Source organism: Ornithodoros turicata, chromosome 3 (genome assembly GCF_037126465.1).
Source record: "Ornithodoros turicata isolate Travis chromosome 3, ASM3712646v1, whole genome shotgun sequence".
Taxonomy (NCBI): Eukaryota; Metazoa; Arthropoda; class Arachnida; order Ixodida; family Argasidae; genus Ornithodoros; species Ornithodoros turicata.
The window spans coordinates 86,912,890-86,931,904 of NC_088203.1; the positions used below are offsets into that span (position 1 = coordinate 86,912,890).

At 47.7% G+C, this 19,015-nt stretch overlaps 1 long non-coding RNA gene across 2 annotated transcripts; it reads right to left on the reverse strand.

Annotated features, from left to right (window-relative positions):
• Window positions 1-883: 883 nt before the first annotated feature.
• Window positions 884-3,744, reverse strand: LOC135387428 (uncharacterized). 2 transcript variants are annotated; one of them, XR_010421104.1, is made up of 4 exons: window positions 3,657-3,744; window positions 3,453-3,583; window positions 3,084-3,372; window positions 884-1,046 (listed from the first exon to the last, which is right to left on the reverse strand). It is a non-coding gene; the product is annotated as an uncharacterized LOC135387428 (long non-coding RNA). The 2 variants fall into 2 exon arrangements; XR_010421105.1 differs by lacking the exon at window positions 884-1,046 and having other exon boundaries at window positions 3,045-3,372.
• Window positions 3,745-19,015: the final 15,271 nt, after the last annotated feature.

A 19,015-nucleotide genomic window follows, 5' to 3' on the forward strand; every position in this document is an offset into this window, starting at 1 on the left:
ACTTCTTAAACAGAAGAGCATTACAACGGAATTTCATTCTTTGTTGTCGTACACGGCTATGATCTATAAACTAACCACTGCTTCAAAAGATACGCTGCACCGCAAACACAAAAACAAAACAAAGAAAACATAAAAATGCATGACCTGCGTAATATTTAATGCATCGTTTAAAAGCGTAGGCGACTAATGCTGGCCTTGAAGTATATGAAGCGCTTGTATCGTGCCTGGGGGAAACAAATTTCAAGCCATAACCAAAGAAGAACATCGGTTATTCCCCGTAAACACTTCTGCACAATGCGGCATAAAGTTTCCTGAATTCGTGTCGTCCACTGTTCTCCTTTCACTGTACGAGTTCAGTGAGTGCTACAGCAATGCTATATGCATCATTGATGCCGTGCGCAGTCTAATAGTGTGATCCAAGAGAAATACTCTTTAAATTAAATATGCGCCTGTATCTTTATCCTCAGCGTAAGGTTCGAGATAGGGCGCATGACTCTTACTGCTGCAAGACACAGAGAAGACAAAGTGAAAAATAAGCCCCGTACAGAGGTACGTCATTTACGGGGAACAACTCCTTGTTTTCCCGCAGAATAGGGAATGGGGGAATGGGAATGCGTTAACCGTTCTTTCTTTCGTTTTTTTTTTCTTTTCTAACATTCGTTCTAAATCTGATGATGTCACTGAAGGTGTTCGCCCGCTATTGTACCAGGCTGATACACCTGGGGCGTACATCTCATTTGCACGTGAACAGTTCGACATGCTCCATTAGAAAAGTGCTTGGTGTGAACAAAATATTTGAAGCGAATTACGGCTAGCAAAATACGGCTTTCCAAAGACGTCGAAATAAACTTTACGATTTGGTTACTTGCCGTTTCTCCAAATGGAATTCCCTCCTTTGACGACCTGTGCACGTCTTGCCATTGGTATGCCACGCGGCGCGTTCCTAAAAAGACCCTCTTCTGGCGTCATCAGCTTTTCACTATTAGGAGGTCTTGCACGATGGGTCGGGTTTCGGTTCTAATGTTGTGCTTCACAGGGGGAAAATCCTGCAAAAAATATAATGCCAGTGAGCAGAGTTTTGCGAAGGACTAGTGATTTTCCAGAGCACAGTTCAACCCTGGACTAAATAGTGAGTAGTGAGTCACACAAAATTTATAGAATTAAAATACACGTGTCAATCTAGGTGATGTTGAAGCTGTACAATGTTAAAACATTCTACAGTAAATTTCGAGAATTAGAAGTAACGATGCACAATGATGCGCGAGCAATCCGGCTCTCGTCTAGCAGCATTGCTGGCCCACAAGGTCACTTCCTGACACCAAAAGGGGGTTCGTACATTTTGCAAAGCAGACTCACAGGAGTGACACAAACCCGCCATTTTTATAACTACCCTCAAGCGGGTGCGTTTTGCAAAACCGCCATCTTGTCCTGGTTTTACGTCAAACAAAACGTCATTTTGAGGTCAGATGACTTTGTTTACATGTCGTTTTAGCGCGTGTCGACATATACCCGTCGGCATAAAGCGGAGATATTGTATCGGGCAGTGGACAACGACAACAATGGCCGCGCGCCTGAAGCACCACCGCGGTCATGGAGATACGCCACCGGCATCGCCCCTCCGTGGCATACCATCATCGCCGGTCGGAACTCATGTAGAGGAACACCACCTCGTCCACACTATCCCACCTTACGTTCTCAGCTGGTATCGCTCCCTATGACTCCGCACCCCCTCGTTTTGACACCTTCACTCGGTCGCCGAGGTCCTAAGTCGCCGAGCCGTTTCGGCGTTCTGTCTTCCGCATTCTACATGCCATGGCACATCGTGACGTCCGCGCAACCCAACACCTCGGCATGCAACGCTTCATTTGCCCCGAGCTGAACGCAGATGTCTGTCGGTGATCGCGTTGCTGTGTGGCGTGCCAGAAGTTCAAGGTGCATAGGGACACGGTCAGAGCTATCCCACCCCTGATGCCCGTTTCCGGCACGTTCACCTCGACATCGTCAGCCCTCTACACTCTTAATTTTTTTACACCCTTTAGGGTGTAATAAGGGTGTAATCCCAAAGTGCGATAACTCACTCCCTTTAGGGTGTAATATAACACCCTTTTCAACCGACTACAACCTCAAAAAAGGGTGTAATTTGATACTTCAAAAACACCCTTTAGGGTGTAATCCAAAAGTGCTATAACTCACTCCCTTTAGGGTGTAATTTAACACCCCTGGTAATATTACACCCTTCAAAAAGGTGTTGTCAAGTAATACATGTGCTACTTGAGAGATAGATGCTATAGTTCTCACAAATGCCAGCAGCCAGAAACTGTGAATCTATGTACATGTACGCAGTCCAATAAATGAGGAGTATACATAATTATAATACTCATACATAATTCAGTATATCAAAGTGTGCCAAAGCTTAATGTGCCCTCAAGGAGCAGCGAAAGAGCGAGCAAGGAACAGCGGCTTTTTCGCTTCACAGGTTTTCTTGAATGCTCTGAAAAAAAAAGTCATATTGAGCTGGACATGTACTGCTGGAGACATACTGTCTGTCATTTGGGTTTCATGGTTTCGCTGCTTGCTGCGGCATGCTGCAGGCAGTGAGTAATAAACTGGCACAGCAGATTTTTCCCGACCTGCCTGCTGGTTACTGCTTGCAACGACTCTTCACAGAAGCTGCAGAATGCTGTGAAAGCCCGAAACCCAAACTTCAGACAAGTACGTCTCAAATAGGTACAATGTACATTCTAAACCCATTGACGGATAGGTGCCGCCTGATCAACTGGTACATTTCACAAAAAGTGCACCAGATGACTTCAAGAGGAAGCCTGCGAAAGCTGTAGGTGCCCTGTGCCCCCTGAGACAACTGGTACGACATCGCTGCTGACGTCGGGAGCCACAGTGCACCGGCCGTAATGAAGGAATACTTGTACCAACTAATACGCGAGACACATTATGCCTTTCAAGTTCTCTAACAGAAAATGATCTCCAGGCTTCGGGGAAAAAAGAAAAAAGAAGAAGAAAATAGGGGAAAAAATCCACCAAGGACATTGAACTTGAAACACCAAATTTTATTGGCGTGCACATACCTTTAAATTTCATCCAGTACATCATCGTTGGCTGAATGGAAAGCATACACGGTTCACAAATCCCAACACACACATATGAAGCACACGTTGCATGGACACAACCCCTCCGATGCACCAGGCTGGCACTGCAAAGCTCAACCAAGGCCATCCTTAGTGACGAACACGACAGTTCCCCAAACGAAATGGCCGACGAATAATTGTCCGAGCATGTGGCACCAGATCCCTCTTCGATGTGAGAAGCAGCTGCAGTTTTGCACGCATATGCGTGACCGTTGAGACAGGACACTACCTATAAAGAAACCGAAGTGAACATCACGCTGGTATTGTTCAAACGTTAATGCTAGAATATTACAGCTTTTTGTAACTCACGTCCTTGCAGTCGATACAGTCCCACGTTCACCTGTAACGAAAGAATACAATTAGCCTCTCTTGTAATATAAATCGTCGCTTCACCGATGTAGCCGATCCACTCCTGCCGCCATTTGCAATGTGTCCATCGTCTGCAACAGAACGATTGTTAAACACAAGTAAAACGCAGGCGTCGTACGTTGCATCACAGCCAAGTTGACTTACCTTAAGCAGACATTAAACTTGTAATTAGAAAGCAAGGTTGTCGTCCTTTCAAAGGCGAGGTTGCAGCGCACAGGCACGAACGCAGCGACGAATGCACTGCGGTAGAATACGCGGTGCCACGTCACTCCTCACGGGCGGAGCGCGGAACAACGTAGTACGCTCCAGCGAAGGCACACATATTCAGCCGGCACACGGATTATTCGACAAGCACACGAGTATACGGCTCAGGAGGCACACATATTATTCAGCGGGGCACACATATTTGTCGATAGGGATCGTTGAGCTTGCTATTTGATAGCTGCTACGGCTGCTTCCAGACGGATACGGCTGTGTACCGGCTGTACTTTCTGAGGGAACTTTTTTAACCGGCACATGTTCGTCACAGGATTTAGAGTATAGACTAAACATTTCTGCTGAAGTGCCCTATTGTATGCATCTGTAGGTAACATGAAGCATATCATTGTGCTTTCAACAGAAATACAGTTCATGTAAAAGCTCCATGCCCGGTACACCCATTTTACGCCTCTTTTACACCCGAGCTCAGTGGACGTTGTAAATAAGGTGTTACGTTATTACTACACCCATTTAACACCCCTCATCCCAGCATGTTTCTTCGAGCTGGTGTAATTTGGGAGTAAAAATTAGTTTACACCCCAGTTACACCCGGATTACACCCTAAAGGGTGTTATAAATTTAAGAGTGTACCGCCTTCATCCGGTCGCTCCTACCTCTTCACCTGTGTTGATCGCTTCACTCGCTGGGCCGAGGTGGCTCCCATCACGGACATCACCGCCGATACAGTGTGCAAGACATTCTTCTCGACCCGGGTTGCCAGGTTCGAGGCTCCAGCTGCTATCACGACTGACCGGGGGCGACAATTCACATACCAAGCTTTTCAACGACTGTGTAGCTTCCTTGGTTCCCGGCCTTTCTACACTACCGCGTGCCACCCTTTCGCCAATGGAGTGGTGAAGCGACTACATCGTCAGCTCAAGGTTGCACTACGTGCCACGGAAGACCCGACGCGTTGGACCGATGACTTTCCACTCGTTCTCCTCGGTCTCCGAACGGCGCTCAAGATCGACTGCGGTTGTTCTACGGCGGAGCTTGTTTATGGTACGCCCTTACGCGTACCAGGCGAATTCTTCGAGCCTACCAATCCCACTGACCCCGTTCCCGACTCGGTGACCTTCGCCGTGCTCCTGAGTGAGTTTTGCCGTGCCCTGAGACCTCCTGCACCCCGCTTGTCACATTCTCGTTCAGTCTTCGTGGATCCCGTCCTCTCTACCTCAACTGATATCTTCGTACGTCATGACGTCCCCCGAAAACCTTTGCAACAGTCCTACGACGGTCCTTATCTCGTTCGTGACGGTCAGCCAAAATACTACAAGCTTCGCCTGCACGGCCGGGACGAAACTGTGTCCCTTGACCGACTCAAGCCGGCCCACCTTGATTCACCTTCGCCGCCGGACCCGTCTCCCATATCCGGATTTGTACAAGCACAATCAGCTCCCGACGCGCCAATCCTACCGTCATTGTCCCGACGTCGTGTCCAATGGTCCCAGGACTTGTGTCAGACGCATCTCTACCGCCCCCTGACCGCTCCGCGCTCACTTTCTAAGGGGGGGGGGGGGGGTACTGTAGTGCGCCGAGGAAGACGAGGGGCTCGTCTGGTGCCTACGCCGTGATTTGGGTATCGCGCGCTTTGCTCCCGGCGAACAGCTTTGTTTCTACTACGGCCAAGCGGTCGTCCGGAATAAATGCTCGTTACTAAGATGAACGTATTTTGGCAGCGTAAACTGTACGGAGCTTCTTATGCGACATGGTAACCCACATCTCCCTAGCTTAAGCACATCGCATCCGCTCAGTGCGTCTTAAGGGGGGTCGTCGTCATATCCTTGGAAGTGGTCAACAGTAAGAGGTCTCATGTACAAAACGGCGCGTTTTACTGCAAGATTATACCGTGTTGGAAGGACGTCCAAAACAGCGCACAGAAACAGCAAACGCCTTTATTTACAAACGGTTTGGCTGCCGATAACGGGCGCGGCTATCTTTTAAGGTCACATGTGCGTTGACGTTCGCTGTGACGTGTGACCAGGACCTGTCCAGAATTGCGTTCGCTCAGCACGCTTTCGTCTATGGAGCAATACATCGGAGGGCACCCCTATGAGCAGACTGGATAGATGCGAACTGGAAAGCCGTTGTAATGCTGCTAGTAGACGGCGCTCCCTCCACAGCACAATGTCACATTATATTTGTAGAAAGCACGGGGCGTACGCCTTTTTGTGACAGTTACCTTGTATTCACACGAGCGACATTCCGCAGAACGCTACAGCGGAAGACGCGAAAAACATCGTAGCTTTTTGCTAACAAAATAGCGTATTTGCGGGATAGCTGGTGGATGAACTTCAGCATGTAAAAGCCTGAGTCTGGGCACACACAGGGACGGTACACAACAGACGACCCAAACAAGACGTGTGTTGTCGTCTACTTTCATTATGTGTTGATTGGTGTGTTTGATTATGTGTTGATTACGCGTTGATTGAAGTGTTTGATTATGTGTTAATTAAGTCGTCGACTTTGAATCGTGTGTTGTGTGTCGTCCCCCTGTGTGCAGAGACTCAGGCTTTTACATTATGTAGCTTTCTGCTGTCACGTGATTGCGAGTGCTCAATGTCATGTCTTCACGTACGCTGCTAACCGTGGGGAATATCCTGCGACATAGCCACAAGCTATTCCGTCGTAGACGACAGGAAAAGATGCTGACAATGTCATCTGCTAAGTGTCATCTGCGCATCTTCGGAGACGCGTCTTTCCTTCACCCCCAATGTGAGAGGGTGAAAGAGCACACTATCGCCTCTTGCGTCCTGGAAAAGGATTAAAAGAAAACAGAAAATGCAACCCAAGATAAGGGCAGTTCCGATAGCGTCACCCGATACATTTGTTTTTGTTTTGTTTCCGCAAATTAAAGCTCATCTTCGACTTATGAGGCGGCGCTGTGCTCCTTCACCCTCCCACACTGGGAGTGAAGGGAAGACGCGTCTCTGGAGGTGCGCAATGAACAAAATAAAGAAGAAAAAAAGAATTCATGATTTTTTTGCGGACGATCTATCGAACGGCTTTTTGTTCTGAAAACGGCTATGGTATCAGGTGATGACCGAAGGGCCAGATGTTCATCGGGAAAACTTCGTAGCTTTTATAATTAAAAAGTTAATTAACGATTTTTAGGTAATTAGCCATTCGACGGTTGAGCAACAGATGGCCAAGAACGTCCGCCGGCCCAGAGATGATAGAAGTGAAAACAGGATGTCTATAGTTCCTATAGTTTTTTTAATTAGAAATATGTATCGAAAAAAAGACGCCCTGTATATCACTCGCCTTGAAGTGTACAATTAATCTTCAGTAGGGAGTTAAAGGGTCTCCTGACTCCTTTCTGAGACTCCTTCCTGGCAAGAAAAGGGAGTTAAGGCACACCCTTTTTTTAAGAGTGTAGAATATTCCGAGAGAATGTCGCTCGTGTGAATACAGGGTTACCATAACATAAGCGTCACGAAAAGTCGATGATGGTTCATTCGGGATGATGTTCGGGCAGGAGCGTGTTATACAGTGAAGTTCTATATTAAGAGTGTAACACCAAACGTCTCGTGTTTCTTTCAAAAATTGTTACGCAATTCACGCATCGTGCTGGAAGACGCAACGTGTCCACAACTTGTCGTTCCCCCTCCAATCATGGATGTGTGAGGCATATTACTATCCTCATATCGTTTCCAAGCCTTATCTCCAGCAAAATCCATCCTGCGAAGGGTATGTTTAGTAATGTGATCCACGACATCCCCGCTTGCCCGACAGATGTCCATCCTGTCTAGACGAAAGAAGAGAGGGGAAAAAAAAAGCCGTTGTAAATATCGATTCCGCTTGAGCCTCGCTTTTATTTTATGCCTTCGCCCAATGCTTCTCTTTGCTTCGAAAACAATGGCAGCGCAAGGAAAGTTGACGCTACCAAGATTAGTAGCAGGAAAACTTTTTTTTTTTTTGCAACCTCAGGGGTTTGCACCAACCGTTACTCCCCCTTAAAAAGACGATTCAGGTTTTGATAACATGACGACAGAAAAGGAGTTTTATTAGAACCACGTTGATTCACGCGCTACGACACCATATCATGAACGGCAGCGCCATCTGATATCAGAAAAAAAAATGTTATTTCGAATATGCAGATCGCGCAGTAGGTTTATACTAGAGTGAGTCATAAATATTAATACCCTTCTGACGTCCGATGACTACGGCACCCTCCTAGCAGGGCGAATGCACACTCTCTCGGTGTTTCTTGTGTAATTCAATAGGTATATGTTCCTCCTTCAAGAAACACAGTAGCTTGTCCGCCTGCATTGCTCTTGGTTGTGTTTATCCATCGGCAAAACGGCGAAGCAAAATCGCCTCGTTCGAAGACTTCGCTTCTGCGAGTTGGAGCTGGACCCGGACGACGCCGAAGTCATGTGAAACATGTGCCAAGCAAATGGAGGAAGCCTCGTCAGTAACGCCACGTCATAAAAGATGATTTGTTAGGGCCACGTTTGGTAGTCTCAGTCTGGGAGACAAGCCTCACCATCGTAGACCTACCAGGGCTGACTCTTGAGATCGTCCTTGATATATGTGTTGGAGGAAAATTTATTATAACGTGGTAATGCATACAAGTGTGAATAGGGCAATTAGTACAGCAAACAAACAGCAATACATACATACAGCAATACATACAGAAACTCCACAACTACAAAGAACACAAGTCAGTAAAATCAGACTATATACAGTTCATTACACGTAACATCTCCGCAAGCGACATGCAACAACAAGACAGCAGAATATTTACAACAAAACCTCTCACACAAAAGGAATAGAGAATGTACAGCAGCAAGGCATTGACCCAACAATGTGTAATAAAACCGCAACAGAACATGCAACAGCAAGCCTGAAAATATATACAGCGACACCAACAAAAGGAAATTACATTATGTACAACATTAAGGCATAAGCTAGCCCAAGTATGCGCAAAACCGCAACAGAAAGATCAGGTAATTACTACAAAATAAGGATTATAAACAGCATCTTATGAATTACAATATGTACAGTTAAGGAGGAGCGCCTTCCACGATGACACGTCCATCAATGACACGAACGGAGGGATGCGAACACCACAGCCGCTCGAAGGTGGTCTTGCCCAACGCAAACAAGTCCCGCTGCAGGGTGTTGATATATTTAAAGCAAATCGAGTGTATACTCAATGCTTCACAAACAACCGCTACTTGCCACCTGCACGCCAAGGAGACGGGGACACTTCCGAGTGGTCCGTCACGAACAGACCACTCCCTGTTTGTAAACAAATGACGTCATAGTGTTTGACAGCGCCACCATCTGGCAGAGTTGAACAACGATCCAAGCTAAGGCCGAACAAGGTAGCGCACGAAAGCCACGGTCTTGAGGGGATTAGATGGTCCCTGAAAGGGACGCGACCTTCGGTCCTACTTTTCTTTCAATAGGAGGCAGCGAACAAGTGCCCATTCGTGGAACCCAGCCCTCCACTTCTGATTTGTTTCGGTTTCTATCTGTCTACCAAAGTCATGATGACGTTTCTCGAGTCGAGGTCTATTCACATTTCCGCAAACCTTAGCAACGAGTGGGTGTGTAGACAACGCGTCTTGGTTTGACTGGCGACGCTTCACCAAACGTACCGTGCGCTATCGTGAGTAGAGTCTGGAAATTTCTGTCGTTCCCTAAAGATCCATGAAAGAGACGTTACGAAAAACGTAGCGCGTACCTACAATCGCAATGGTATAGAGGCAAACGTTCGCTCATCTCTGTAGGTCATTTACAAGACTCTGTCCAAGTTTCCCTCCCTCGACTCTGTCCACCCAAGACACCCCTACGAGGAATTCCGAACATGCTGCTACCCATTTCACCTATGCTGCCAGATCACTCCCTAGAGCCCGCATACCGGAATGTACAAGCTTCGGGATTCATCGTTCTTTTACAACCGTAAACCACATACATGGGGTAAATATGATTAAGGCAACGATGCATCGATCTCTTGCTCCCTGTGAAACCATATCCCGCGGTGTCCTTAATGGCTTGCTCTTATCTCTATGTTCAGATTACTCCAGGGATTCACATCATGCTTCTACCGCCCATCAAGAGCAGAGAAAGACATGGTGCACTGTTTCGCTTCCGTGTAGCCGAAGAAAAGTTGCTCTGGCTAATACTATAGGTTACGCAAAAAATATGACTTGCTGTACTACGGATTCCGGAAATGCCCAGTCGGCCTTGGAATCAAGGAAGGGAAACCAAACGAAACACTTTTTGTTTTTGAACATTCGGGTTATTCTCTAGTAAAAGTTTCGGCGATTACTATTCATAAATATAACCGAGTGGAGTATGCACAGTCTACAACTTTACAAAGCTTAGGACTAGATGTGTATGTGCCCAAAGCGGGGAAGCGAAATGTTTTTGTTCGAATTTTCGTTTCGATTAGGGGAAAATAGTTTACGCCCTTGAATGAAAGAGAAGAAAGAAAGAAAGAAAAGCCACATTTTCCCGTGAACCGAAACAACTGCGTTCGTTTCAAAGAACGGGGGACTGAAGAAAAGAGAAATTGCACTTATTTTTGTAACGTGGCCAAGTATTAAGAGAGTGAAGTTTCAAACTGCTGATAAAATAATCTGTTTGTTCTACGCACAAGACAGATGCATCATGTAGGTGCTGACCTACATGGTAGCGTGTCATCAAGCATTATGGGAGAAAGTGGAAGTTTTCCATCATTACGTTCACGTTATTGATCAGAATTTGCGAGATCACCTCGGGTTATCATGATTAATGCGTATCTTTCTGGATGCCTGAAAGAGGTTTGTTTGTGTGTTTGTAAGGAGAAAAAGAGGAGAAATTGGACTCGTTTCCCGACTTGTTCTGCTACTCCTAACATAAATTCTCACCCCAGCCCACCCCACGTGTATAGTGGATAATTGTGAATAGTGGACTTCTGAATAGCGAACGTGTGCATAGTGAACAGCCTGAAAGAGGTATTGGGAAAGCGGCCATTTAATTAGAAGATTCAAGGCAGGCAATGCTCAAGATGAGCTATAGAATAATAAAAGTCACTCGACTGTATACACTCTGTGCCCTGTACAGGCGTCGCCACGCTTAACCGTAGCGCGGGAGCGCGTGGCCTGCTTGCGTGCCAGCGCCGCCTCGCGTCGATGCTCGGGTGGTGACTCTAGGGTCATGGTACACGAGCGCCTCCTCTCGACGGGATGACCTTTGGGGAATCGACGTAGTATGATGGATCACCTGCTGTGTAGTGTCACCTAACGCTCTCGCACAACAGGCACACCAACCGCGCGTGTGTGTTATCTGCCATGCTTTATCTAAATGCCGGTTTGCGGAAGGGCGAGTTAAGAGGGGCACAATATTATGAAATAACTTTATGGCGTATGCAGATACTGTAGTCTCACCCATGTTTGCTCTGAGGGTTCCGTTCACTATGATATGTGTTATCACGGCAATTTTTCTTTTGTTTCACGATGCTGAGCAAAGATTTGGTAGCGTGTTTGTGTGGATGCAAATAGACGATCCTCTGTTTACAAACATGTGACGTAACGAGAAGACCAGTTCGAGGTGATACTTTGCTGTGGTGGGCAAGAAGCGGGAAAAACGCGTCGACGGATAGGCCGAAAAGGCTGATAAGGTTGATAGGTGCCCACCAGCATGCTTTGCGCTGCGGTGAAACGTAATTGATGACGTAGGGGTGCAGGTCGTCTATACTCCAAGGGCACACTGGTATCTTTGCTGGTATACTGATTTTCTTATCGCTGAAGTGACTGCAGAGTAGGTAACTGAGCAGGTGATCAGTGGGCGTGCTTGTCGAGTCCCCGTCGAGAGGGGGCATTCGTGTAGAAGGGCCTCAGAGTCTCAACACCAGCTCGCCCCAGCGTCGACGCAGGCATGCGCTGGCATGCAAGCAGGCCACGCGCTCCCGCGCTACGGTGGCGACGCCTGTACGGAGCCTCAGTGCGTTTATACCCTAAATATTCGACTAGCAGCGGGAATACCTCACTGACAGAGTTTGATAGCCGCGAGCCCAATTAAGGCCCGTCAACTGCAACAGAAGGGACCTAATCTGTATGAAAGGCGCGTCACGTGCTTAGTAATGGCGGAACATACCAATGCTCTAAGTCAGTGTTTCCCAAACTTTTGGCGGTGACGGACCCCCGGAAGCGATGAGAACCAATTCACGGACCCCCCCCCCCCCCCCCACACACACACACACCGTCACAGCCAGTGCATAACCAGCAACCTCGTCAGCTGCTGCGTGCTCTCGATACAGCTTCAGAAACGATTCCGGACTGGTTTCTTATTGTTGTTTGTATGTGTATGACGCGGACAAACGTGCATTGCAGGACTTTTCTATCAGAAATTAGAAGCTAGCCGTTGAAGCATGCTTGTAGCAATTTTGGAAGTTCTGGGTGTTTGGAAATCGGGCAGCATGTACGAGCGCGTGTTTGTGGGGACCAAAAATCCTCACTGGAATGTGAGAGACGGTCGCGGACCCCCACGGACACTCTCGCGGACCCCCAGGGGTCCGCGGACCACACTTTGGGAAACACTGCTCTAAGTAAGAGCGCTCCGGAGGAAGAAAGAAACACCTGCCGAAGCTGCATCTTGTCAGAGCGCTCCGTTCTCACCAGTCGATGATAGAGCGCGCGCTCCAGAGCCTCTAGAACGGTCGGTTGCTGCCAGTCGAAGATGCCATAAGTAACAGTGACACAATCACAAGCGGAGGGACTGGTTTTAACACGTGACACAATCACGTGTTCAAGCCAGTCCCTCCGCTGTCAGGGTCGCGGCGTCTAATATGCCAGTGGAATAACATCGATGAACACATGCGGCTGCACTGTTCAGAGTTCGATCCTACCACTGGAACGTTAGAACTTGAACATAAGGTATTCCTGGTGCAGTTGTCCACCAGCTGCCCACGGAGCTGTTCACTTGTTCCCAATGTGAACAAGAACAGGGGTGTACGTGCTGTACCAAAGCCTGCGAATTACGGCGTTGCAAGAGCTGCTTATTAGTAATGGGGCACCAACTGCCTAAAGTGGCGCAACGTCCGCTTTGGCATAGGGTCTCATACACATGGATGCCGTCGTTTCCTGTGAACCCCAAGGCAATTTGCCAGATCCCAGGTAAATCCCAACGTTTTGGTTGGGGATGGAGACACTGCCCGTAAAACCCTTTGGATGTCCGGGCAATTCGAAAGACGAGGAGGCAGAATGATACTGTTCACTAAATCAAGGCAACAGAGAGTTGTGTCCCTACCACGAACGAAGAACTCCGGTTCCTGAACACAACTGATGTCATTCGTCGGCGACAGAGAGACCCACACTGCGACGCGAAAACTGTCAGATGAAAAAGTATAGCAACTGCAAGACTCGCATTGAGCGTAGTCCCTTATCTCGTTCTTCCGATCCGCACCCGTTATCAGCCTCATGATAACTACTATCACTGTGGCGGACGGGCGTGAAAAATTACGCAGCCCGTCATGCGTTGATGCCATTCACACGGTGCCGCACACAGACAGTCTAATGATAATTACATGATTGCTACCTGTATAAAGGGTTCATCGCAACTCATCCGCTCATTAAATACCTTGCGTGGAGGCAAGCACGCTGGTGTGACGGACTTATAGGCAACGCCTGCTGCTTCTGGTATTTCAGGAAAATGTTAGCGCTTATAGACAAAACGAAACAACACACAAAAGACAAACAAACAAAACAAATAAAAGTAAGAAACTTCGAGCTTGCACGAAACCACGTTTTACTGTTGAAGCTAAGATGGTTTCTTAAATTTTAGCTTACATAAGCAGCTTTTCACGAAAGAGACATTCGAGTCGTTGGAATCTTCCCCGACAAAACTAAACCCTGCGCGACGATGCCAAAAACAGACGCTTTATGAGCTGGCAATGAGTATATATGTATGAAAATCAACGTGATACTGGCATATATACATTTCAAAATGGCTGACACACCTTAAGGGTATATCTACTCCAATTAGCCATTTCAAAATGTTAACTATGTTTAGTTTTTTTAAAAAGTTCTGTAACATGCATTGTACCTTAGTGCGCGGGTCGCGTCATGATCGTGATCATTTGATGCGATTACAAAAGGACGTGTACAAGCAAAAGCTTCGAAAATAATGGCATTTCGAGACCCGAATGGCGCATTAAACGATAGTCCCATTATATTTCGCGCCCGCGTCGCGCAGGTGTAACCGAATTTTAACCTGCAAGGATTGAATTTTGCGGGATTCCCAGCTGGCCGACTACACGCTTTGGCCTGAAGGGCGAGCAAATCTCATTGTGTAAGCTCCAAGCACAAACGTAACTTAATTTAAAAGGCGCGCAACTTTCCGGACAACCAATAAAAGCAGGCGAAGTTGCAGGCGTAACTAACAGAAGAAACCTTATAAGGTAATGGAAAGGCAGACAAAGACGTACGCGAAATCGGACCCGGGTACGACCCGAGGGTCCCCCTATGACTGCACATAGATGACCGAAACACCCTCCGCCCTTATTTCTACTAAGTACCACCAGAATCGACAGGCCGAAATGGCGTTCACGTTAGCTCTGATGTGAGCTGTACGTCCTCTACTTGTTCTCCTGGCTGGCGACGATTCTAGCGGTACCGCCGACACGGTGTTTCTCTTTTGTTTATTCTGTTTTAAAGGGCACTAAAGTGCGAAAATTCCTCCTCACAGAATTGAAGATGCCGTTACCTTTACACCAACACAAAACAAAAGGAACGGGTTTCATATGTTGCATCGTTCCTGAATTGTGAGCGGAAGAAACCGTAGTTGACGCTTTCCCTCTCGTTCTCCTTCTCAGAAAGCGCGAAAAGGCGGAGAGGCCTCTGATTGGTCTTCTTGGACGATGTCCCGCGATGATTGGACAAATCCTTCGAAAAGACCAACGAGAGCCCACTCTGCATTGTCGGCATTACTGAGAAGGATAACGAAAGGGAAAGCGCAAATTGCGGTTTTTAGACTATCCAGACGAATGACTTCACAGTTCCCCCTGAGGTCGGCACAGGACGCATACTAACCCACCCTGTCCCTCACTCCTTCCTGCTGTTCTCTCTCATTTGTCCACGTCTGTACGTCCCTCATAGTCACAGCTGATTCGCGGAGCGAACACGGAATTTTGTTTTAACGAAGAAAGTGTTCACGATAACAGTTCCGCATGATAAGCCAATCACCCTTTTTCTTTAAGTGGGCGACATCACATTTCTTCGATTTGATAACAACTAAAGGCTTTGATTCAACTTCGATTTGATAACTTTACTAAAGGCCTGTTCCGACATATAGCAGCGCGCTAATATAGCGCTACAAAACAGCGCGAGAAAACAGAGCTCACTGCTATCGGACGATTCACAGTTGCAAAGCGGCGCTGGCGCTATAACGTAGCGGAAGTTCGGTGGTCGTTTCCGTTCTCTCCCACCATGGCGCCTCCGGAGTTCGGCAGCATGCGAAACAAACAAGTTCGATCAACTGACTGAACGAAAAATTACCAGACATTCTGCATGACAGACTCGCCGGTTCCAGTGCGGTCGCCGTGCCTTCAAATGCGGAAGCAAAGAAACTCCACGACTTCCGCGACGTCATCACTGAAGGGCCTTCTCATTGGCTACACGAATGTAGTGGTTAGCGTGCTGGCCATGTCACATGGAGACTGGGAGGTATCCGGGTACGAATCTCGGTGCCGACTGTGCTGTCTGGTGTTTTTCTTGGGGTTTCCTCAGAGCCTTCCAGACATATGTCGGCACGGTTCCCTTAGAAGTCGGCCCAGGGCGCACATTCCCCCAGAACGTCGATCGTGATGTTGCCCACCTCTGTGAGGCCGACAACGGCGGGCCCTTTCACCAGCTCCACCCCCACCACCACCACTGAGCTCAACTCCGGCAAGCGCTAATTTTTAGCGGTTTGGAGCACTGCGAGGAAGAAAATATTGCGCTATTTTCTAGCGCTATATAGCAAATCGCTATATGTCGGAACAGGCCCTTATCGTATCGTTTTCGTAGGATTCCTTCTGATGTGCTAAAACTCACGTCACGCGTCACGTGGAACGTGTCACGTGCCCCTTCACGAGTGCCGCGCCACTCGTTAGACCGTTAGACGTGTAAGCGATTAAGCCCCCTGGTTTGCTGATACAAATATCATTCTGTGAAGCGATTGACCTTCAACGTGTTATGCGATAAAGTTGCAAGAGCAGTGGTCTCCTGTGAAGCGTGCTTTCACCGCGCATGCGTAGTGTATGCAGGAGAAGCGATCAAGCAGTCGTCTCTCTCGGGCCTTCTCAATGCTGTAATGAGCTCCACTCTTGTAATGTGGTACGATGACAGCGAAGCAGGTTCTTTCGCATCGATGCGCACCTCGAGAGCACAGTAATGCGCTGCAATTCAAAATGAAGAATGTCGAAGCACAGTTAGGAACTAAACTAAATGAAGATGTTTTAACTTTGGACTGCAGCCAAGGATCATGAGTAGTGGTCACGTGATTCTAAGTGTGCCTTTGATTCTTGCTTTTTCTGCCAGTATCTATGTGTTCTCATACTGTCCGCCTACGTCCTGCTATTCTGTGGCCAACCTCATTTCCTGTCGTGTGTCCGCGGTAGATCAGAATGCTATTATGGTCCTCTTGCATGCATGCATCTTTCATGTTCTTGTTCCGCATCTTCGGCATTATGTATTCCCATACGATGTGTGCATTAATAATCTGTTCTAGTTTTTGCAGCTTACGTAAGTAGCGCATCAGCACCACATGTTCTGCTGAAGAATTTGTTACGGTGTGCTCAGTCAATAGCGAGCTTTAGTAGATTGTTCTTTTCATCTCCGATACGATCCCCGCCACGGCGCAGGTCTCATGGCGCATGCGCTAGCGGAGCTTCGCTAGTGTATTGCCAGTACGAATCTCCTCGACGAATAGCGTACCGTGTTATCGGAGACGTCACGCGGGTGCGGGGCTCCGCGTGGAGAAGAAGAAGAAGACGAAGCCAACTACGCGAGGAGCAAGATGGCGGTGCAGACTCCCGTTAGCGTTTTTATGCTGCTCAAAGTGATTGCGAGTAGCCCTTCGTTGATGTAACAAAATGGATTGCAATAACAGGACTCCCCAACAGCATAGCATCGAAAGGATGTAGTTCCGTAGCCGGGCTTATGGCTTTTTCTTGAAGAAAAAAACAAACAAAAATATAAAAATAGCACCAATCGAAAGAGCGAAAAATTAGGCATCGACTCACACTGAAAAACAACCTGTAATGTTAAAAAAATGTATAAAAATCGAACTCAACAGACTCTTTCTTAACCAAAAAGTCCGCCATATTGGAAAAGCACACTGATGATCGGCGGCGGAAGAACGGAAGTCTCATACCGGAAGCGCGACAGCGCCCCCTTCTTGCCAAATCACCGGAGGCAAAAGGTGCAAAAGGCGCGAAAACCGCAGACGACAGACGCAGAAGACGCTTCTTGCACGCTTCGTACTCTCGATTCTCGAACAGTTGGACGCAGGCATTCGCTCTCTCGCCATGCCCATCAACCTGATGCAGCTCGGAGTCCCACTTGCGACAAAGGAGTCGTCGCTGGAATGGCTCCAATCCAACGGCATCCTCCCGAAAACACGAAAGTGTCCCTACTGCGGCACGGTCCTGACGGTAAACCTATCGGAAAGCGAATACGGCAAGTTCAGGTGCCAAAAAAATCACGGGGATAATGGGTCTTTTCGACCATCAGTGACGGCGAACACCTGGCTTGAAGGCACTCGTATGTCAGCAAGACAGGTGATCGCACTGACTTACTCTTGCGCTAGGGACTACAACTACGACACGGCTGTCATAGAGTCATCATTCGACGGCAAAAAAACATCACGAGAAACTGTCGCAGATTGGTACAACTATTGCAGGGAGCTGTGTGGTAACATTCTAAAAACTACCTATTCGGACATGGGGAAGATTGGGGGAGACGGCCATGTCGTAGAGGTAGATGAATGCAAAATTGGGAGGCGAAAATTCAATAAGGGGAGGCTCGTAGAGGGGACATGGGTAATTGGCATGATTGACATCCATACTAATGACTTACGATTGGAAGTTTGTCGGGACAACAAGCGCGATGCGATAACACTACTATCGCAAATCAAAAACAATGTAGAAGAGAAGTCTGTAATAATCACTGATTGCTGGAAAGGCTACATGGGGCTGGATCAGAATGGATTTGAACACTTGACAGTCAACCATAGCTTAAACTACATCGATCCGGACACAGGGGGCCAACACAAACCAAATTGAGTCACAGTGGAGGTCTCTCAGACAAGAATTGGCAAGGCGGGGCGTCAAAAATGACAGCATGGGGGAGCATCTGTTAGAGTTTTTATGGCGCCGTGATTGCAGGCGCAACAATCAGGACACATTTGACAAAATTTTGCATGACATTAGCGTAGCATATCCAGGTTTGGACTAAAAAACATCGCCTCAAGAACATGCCAAATTCGTTTTCTGATAGGCCAACCAGGACAACGCCAACCTTCCAGCAGGCTGTGGTGAGTACTTACCGTTACATATTTCTCACATTATGCAATAATGTCAACCACAATAATGCAAATTTTCCTTTTCCAGTGCTTTACTCACTGACAAGCCCTTCAGGTGCACATCTCTCACCCTACATACATCTTCACCACGTCAAACACAAAGGCACAACCCACCTAATCTTGGTGACGGTTGCACAGTCTACGCAAACACAGCCTCCAGCAAGTGATATGCGTAGAAACCTGGCCTGACCTAACCTTGGTGACGGATGCACAGTCTATGCAGACACAGCCTCCAGCAAGTGAAATACGTAGAGACCTGGCCTGACCTAACCTTGGTGACGGTTGCACAGTCTACGCAGACACAGCCTCCAGCAAGTGAAATACGTAGAAACCTGGCCTGACCTAACCTTGGTGATGGTTGCACAGTCTACGCAGACACAGCCTCCAGCAAGTGAAATACGTAGAGACCTGGCCTGACCTAACCTTGGTGACGGTTGCACAGTCTACGCAGACACAGCCTCCAGCAAGTGAAATACGTAGAGACCTGGCCTGACCTGACCTTGGTGACGGTTGCACAGTCTACGCAGACACAGCCTCCAGCAAGTGAAATACGTAGAAACCTGGCCTGACCTAACCTTGGTGACGGTTGCACAGTCTACGCAGACACAGCCTCCAGCAAGTGAAATACGTAGAGACCTGGCCTGACCTAACCTTGGTGACGGTTGCACAGTCTACGCAGACACAGCCTC